The sequence below is a fragment of the Clupea harengus genome, unplaced genomic scaffold (assembly GCF_900700415.2).
Source record: "Clupea harengus unplaced genomic scaffold, Ch_v2.0.2, whole genome shotgun sequence".
NCBI lineage: Eukaryota > Metazoa > Chordata > Actinopteri > Clupeiformes > Clupeidae > Clupea > Clupea harengus.
The window spans coordinates 8,945-15,570 of record NW_024880659.1 but is presented as its reverse complement, the minus strand read 5'-3'; the positions used below and the strand labels follow the sequence as shown (position 1 = coordinate 15,570).

Sequence of the window (6,626 nt, the reverse complement as noted above, 5' to 3'; positions counted from 1 at the left end):
TTGAACAGTAGGGAAAAAAACAGCTCCAACCTTGTTGGTCGAAAGCTCTTGGGTTTATTTGAGTTCTGGTTGAACAGTTGTGGCAAACGATGGAGAAACCGAACCTGATGGCTTCCCTCGAAAAGCAGAGCAGGTGGCATTTATCATACTCTTTGTGCGTGCGATGACACACCCAGTTTGTGATAGATTCTGAGTCTGGCGCCTTAGACCGCTCGGCCATCCTGACTTGAACAGTAGGGAAAAAAACAGCTCCAACCTTGTTGGTCGAAAGCTCTTGGGTTTATTTGAGTTCTGGTTGAACAGTTGTGGCAAACGATAGAGAAACCGAACCTGATGGCTTCCCTCGAAAAGCAGAGCAGTCACAACAGAGTGCTGTCTTAAGTCTCTCAGGGTAGTCAGGCTGGCCGCGCCAGAGCGCAGCCTCCTAGACTCTCCCGAGCATCTGACGATGACCAAGGGCCCCAGATCAATAGCCGCAAAGTGCTACCTCCCAAGGCCCCCAGAAGACACAGATCAGTCACAACAGAGTGCTGTCTTAAGTCTCTCAGGGTAGTCAGGCTGGCCGCGCCAGAGTGCAGCCTCCTAGACTCTCCCGAGCATCTGATTGATGACCAAGGGCCCCAGATCAATAGCAGCAAAGTGCTACCTCCCAAGGCCCCCAGAAGACCCAGATCAGTCACAAAAGTGCTGTCTTAAGTCTCTCAGGGTAGTCAGGCTGCCGCGCCAGAGCGCAGTCTCCTAGACTCCCCGAGCATCTGGTAGAAAGAGATGACCAAGGCCCCCAGGCCAGCAGCAGCAAAGCACTACCTCCCAAGGCCCCAGAAGACCCAGATCAGTCACAACAGAGTGCTGTCTTAAGTCTCTCAGGTAGTCAGGCCCGGCTGCGCCAAGGCGCAGCCTCCCTAGACTCTCCCGAGCATCTAAGTACCATGTCTAAGTCAGCTAGGAATCACCAGGGATCCAGACCAAGAGCGGGGTAGCCAATGGGTCAGACCCAGCCTCCCAATGCTCTCCTGCTGACTCTGCCCTCCACTACGGGTACTAATAAGATAGATTTGCAAAATCCAAAGTTAAATAGGTTAGATAAAGTTGAGTAGTGCTATCTATTGATTGGGAGTAATAGTATTTTGAGCTGAACTAATCACTAATGGGCGTTTTAGATGGAAAATAGTACTGATATTTTGTTATCAATCCCAGTTAAGGAGAGGAACAAAGACTGGTAGAAAGAGATGACCAAGGGCCCCAGACCAATAGCAGCAAAGTGCTACCCCCCAAGGCCCCAGAAGACCCAGATCAGTCACAACAGAGTGCTGTCTTAAGTCTCTCAGGGTAGTCAGGCTGGCCGCGCCAGGGCGCAGCCTCCTAGACTCTCCCGAGCATCTGGTAGAAAGAGATGACTAAGGGCCCCAGGCCAGTAGCAGCAAAACGCTACCTCCCAAGACCCCCAGAAGACCCAGATCAGTCACAACAGAGCGCTGTCTTAAGTCTCTCAGGGTAGTCAGGTGGGCCGCGCCAGAGCGCAGTCCCCTGGACTCTCCCGAGCATCTAAATACCACGTCCAAGTCAGCTAGGATCACCAGGGATCCAGACCAGAGAGCGGGGTAAGCCATGGTCAGACCACAGCCTCCCAATGCTCTCCTGCTGACTCTGCCCTCCACCACGGTACTAATGAGATTGGATTAGCTATTCAAAAGGTTAGATAAAGTTGAGTAGTGCTATCTGAACTATTAGTATTCTAGCTAATCTAATCACTCAACGGCGGTGTTCTCCGTAGCGTGCTCTTGATGTTGTCTTCATGTAGTGAAACTCTTCATTTGGTGTAAAGTGTGCTGGTGTGTGGGTGGTGCTAATCACCAGTAAAAGATTGGGCCCCATTTAAGGTCTGTTTGGCCCCAGACCACCATCCCAGTGTGCGTTGTCCAAGTGGACACAGGGTGGCTGGATACTTACCCCCTAGTCAGGATGGAATGAACCATCCCAGCTAGAGCCAGAGAAATGGTCTCATCTTGGGGCAAATCTCCATGTCAACTCCGGGTTGGAGAAGAGCGGAGACAGGTGGAAAGAGATGACTAGCATCTCTGCACCATGCCCAAGCCAGCCGGAACCAGGAGGGTTCCAGAGAGCCGGAGAGTGCTCTCCTGCTGGCTTTGCCTTTCCCGATAGCCCTTCGTTGGCACCGTAAGGTATCCAGGCTACCGAGATCCGGCGGTTGGACCCAAGCAAGAGCGGGTGGCCTAGACCCATGGGTAGGAAACACCCATGAGAGACCACCAAGCTTCTACTCAAGCTGGGTCCGGATTTCCCTCGTGTTGAAATGTTGCTTTGAAAAAAGCAGTTAGTTCTTGCAGAAATCAGCTCTCACCTCCATGGTAGCCATCTTCATCAGTAGAACACGTCCTGTTCTTCCATTCGCTCCCAATGGGTTAGGGTTAGGGTTAGGGTTAGGGTTAGGGATGAAAACTACCGATCGGACCCCCTCCGATCTCTCCCAAAGTCTTTAACTCCCGAACGGAAGGTCGTAGAGCTTTGAAAGTAATCTCCGTCTCCCATAATTTGAGGTCTCTGAACACGCCAGACTTGGTTTCAAGTCTCTACGACCTTCTGTTCCAGAGATACAGCTAAACTAATGTTTGTTTTTGCTGTATCTCCAGAACCGTACGTCGTAGAGAGATGAAACCACCTCGGGCGTGTTCAGTGACCTCTCATTAGGGGAGGCGTATCACACTTTCAAAGCTGTACGACCTTCTGTTCCGGAGATATGGAGTAAAATGTGTGTTCCCATATACAATGAATGGGACCGGAGTTAAAGTGTCAGAATCAATTTTTCTTATTCTATTCTGTGAAAGGTTGTCAGGAGCACGTTTCATGCCATTATGAATCTATTGGTACCTTTTTTTGGTACATTTTTATTTTTGCGGACTCTTTGGTTGTGTCTAAGTGGTCCCCATGACCACAAAGACACGTAAGCCCCCACGCCACGTCAAGGCAGAGTCCATGTGGAGGTTATTCTAAGCTAAAAAACACTGTAAAACTAGGGTTAGGGTTAGGGTTAGGGTTAGGGTTAGGGTTAGGGTTAGGGGTTAGGGGTTAGGGTTAGGGGTTAGGGGTTAGGGGTTAGGGTTAGGGTTAGGGTTAGGGATGAAAACTACCGATCGGACCCCCTCCGATCTCTCCCAAAGTCTTTAACTCCCGAACGGAAGGTCGTAGAGCTTTGAAAGTAATCTCCGTCTCCCATAATTTGAGGTCTCTGAACACGCCAGACTTGGTTTCAAGTCTCTACGACCTTCTGTTCCAGAGATACAGCTAAACTAATGTTTGTTTTTGCTGTATCTCCAGAACCGTACGTCGTAGAGAGATGAAACCACCTCGGGCGTGTTCAGTGACCTCTCATTAGGGGAGGCGTATCACACTTTCAAAGCTGTACGACCTTCTGTTCCGGAGATATGGAGTAAAATGTGTGTTCCCATATACAATGAATGGGACCGGAGTTAGTGAAAACTTTTCTAAGTGTCAGAATCAGTTTTCTTATTCTATTCTGTGAAAGGTTGTCAGGAGCACGTTTCAGGCCATTATGAATCTATTGGTACCTTTTTTTTGGTACATTTTTATTTTTGCGGACTCTTTGGTTGTGTCTAAGTGGTCCCCATGACCACAAAGACACGTAAGCCCCCACGCCACGTCAAGGCAGAGTCCATGTGGAGGTTATTCTAAGCTAAAAAACACTGTAAAACTAGGGTTAGGGTTAGGTTTTTGGGGTATGGGGAAATCCTAAACAGGGTGAAACCCACGGTCAGGACCTCCCAGGCATTGGCGCAGCTGCCATCTAAACACCCTCCAACCTCATCTGTCTTTACACCTCATGAACTTGGTATAAAGAAATAAAATGAAATAAAAAAACAAATAAATAAATAAATCAAATAAGAGTACACTCACCCCCTGGAGAGAGGGAGAGAGAGAGAGAGAGAGAGAGAGAGAGAGAGAGAGGAAAAGGGTTGTTTATGGGGTAAGGGCTAGCTCAGTGGTTAGGGTTAGAATAAAGGTCAGGTCAGGGGTCATCCTATAACCTAAGGGTTAGGGTTAGGTTTAGGATGGGGGTCAGGTCAGGGGTCATCCTATAACCTAAAGGGTTAGGGTTAGGTTTAGGATGGAGGTCAGGTCTGGGGTCATCCTATAACCTAAAGGGTTGGTTAGGTTTAGGTATGAGCAGCTGGTTATGTTTAGGAGTACCAGTGTCATCCTATGACCTAAACTATTAATTAGGTTTAGGCATGAGCAGCTGGTTATGTTAAGGAGTTCCAGTGTCATCCTAGAACCTAAATTGTTGATTAGGTTTAGGCATGAGCAGCTGGTTATGTTTGAGTGTGAGCCCAGGAAGATTTAAGAAAGGGGGATTCTTAAAAGTAATATGTTTTTCAGTTTTTTTCTTTTTTATGGATTTTTTTAGGTTTTCTTTGTGTTTATGTTTTTACAGCAGTGTACCCACTAAGCCCAAATCGTGGGGTCAACGGTGAAGAATAGGAGGAAAATTCAGATTCTTCTAAGGTAAGTACATACATAACCCTGAATGTCTACCAGGATATAACCCATGAAAAGCTTTGCTACAACAAGAGGAGGAAACTATGTTGACCAGAAGTAAAAAGACTCTTTTCCCTACAATCAAACGCATAAAATAAAATAAATAAGACAAATACCTAAAAGCTTAAGCAGGTTTAAGCAAGTATGTCATGTCATACATATAACTCATGGATACCTCTACTGTCACCTCAGATTTATTCATTTTGATCCTTTATCCAGGTGCTGGGAGTTATGGCAGCCACCAGTGAAGTGCTAAGAAGGGAGGGGATTTAAAGCAAGTTCAATCCCTAAGTGCAAAAAATTGTTAGTAGGTAAGTAAGTAATTGCTGTGTAAGTACACACCATAGTAAAGAAAGGGAGATGGTAATAGTGTTAGTTTTTATTGACAAACAATCACAGCAAACATAGATACTGGTGGCTGAGAGACCTAATTGAGTTATTGCTTTGTTTGTAAGTCAAACTGGTGAATTGGTTTTTAAACAGTGGACTAGTCAAATGAATGTTAAGTGCTTAGAGGTGAGCATGACAATTTCAGGTGAGCCATGAGAATGTATTATCACATGAGAATACTTCAAACAACCTTTAAAAATAAATAAATAGAGAGGTTATAGGCAGTTTTGCTCTTATTTAAGACCTCCATCATTACTTAAAAAGTTTTTCAAACATTTTGGGTTTGCAGGGGACTATGTTCTCCACTAGATGGTGCCAAACTGCCTGGGTACCTATTGTAAGTTTTATAGTTTAAACCCATAGGTTCCATTGTTAGAATTTCTAGGGTTAGGGTTAGGGTTAGGGTTAGGGTTAGGGTTAGGGTTAGGGATGAAAACTACCGATCGGACCCCCTCCGATCTCTCCCAAAGTCTTTAACTCCCGAACGGAAGGTCGTAGAGCTTTGAAAGTAATCTCCGTCTCCCATAATTTGAGGTCTCTGAACACGCCAGACTTGGTTTCAAGTCTCTACGACCTTCTGTTCCAGAGATACAGCTAAACTAATGTTTGTTTTTGCTGTATCTCCAGAACCGTACGTCGTAGAGAGATGAAACCACCTCGGGCGTGTTCAGTGACCTCTCATTAGGGGAGGCGTATCACACTTTCAAAGCTGTACGACCTTCTGTTCCGGAGATATGGAGTAAAATGTGTGTTCCCATATACAATGAATGGGACCGGAGTTAGTGAAAACTTTTCTAAGTGTCAGAATCAGTTTTTCTTATTCTATTCTGTGAAAGGTTGTCAGGAGCACGTTTCAGGCCATTATGAATCTATTGGTACCTTTTTTTTGGTACATTTTTATTTTTGCGGACTCTTTGGTTGTGTCTAAGTGGTCCCCATGACCACAAAGACACGTAAGCCCCCACGCCACGTCAAGGCAGAGTCCATGTGGAGGTTATTCTAAGCTAAAAAACACTGTAAAACTAGGGTTAGGGTTAGGTTTTTGGGGTATGGGGAAATCCTAAACAGGGTGAAACCCACGGTCAGGACCTCCCAGGCATTGGCGCAGCTGCCATCTAAACACCCTCCAACCTCATCTGTCTTTACACCTCATGAACTTGGTATAAAGAAATAAAATGAAATAAAAAAACAAATAAATAAATAAATCAAATAAGAGTACACTCACCCCCTGGAGAGAGGGAGAGAGAGAGAGAGAGAGAGAGAGAGAGAGAGGAAAAGGGTTGTTTATGGGGTAAGGGCTAGCTCAGTGGTTAGGGTTAGAATAAAGGTCAGGTCAGGGGTCATCCTATAACCTAAAGGGTTAGGGTTAGGTTTAGGATGGGGGTCAGGTCAGGGGTCATCCTATAACCTAAAGGGTTAGGGTTAGGTTTAGGATGGAGGTCAGGTCTGGGGTCATCCTATAACCTAAAGGGTTGGTTAGGGTTAGGGTTAGGGTTAGGGTTAGGGTTAGGGTTAGGGTTAGGGTTAGGGATGAAAACTACCGATCGGACCCCCTCCGATCTCTCCCAAAGTCTTTAACTCCCGAACGGAAGGTCGTAGAGCTTTGAAAGTAATCTCCGTCTCCCATAATTTGAGGTCTCTGAACACGCCAGACTTGGTTT

The 6,626-nt window shown here is 46.1% G+C and overlaps 1 long non-coding RNA gene across 1 annotated transcript; it reads left to right on the top strand.

Moving 5' to 3' along the window:
* The first annotated feature begins 4,073 nt into the window (after positions 1–4,073).
* On the top strand, positions 4,074–6,170 carry LOC122132538. The gene is made up of 2 exons (XR_006152218.1): positions 4,074–4,215; positions 5,992–6,170. It is a non-coding gene; the product is annotated as an uncharacterized LOC122132538 (long non-coding RNA).
* The last annotated feature ends 456 nt before the right edge of the window (positions 6,171–6,626 follow it).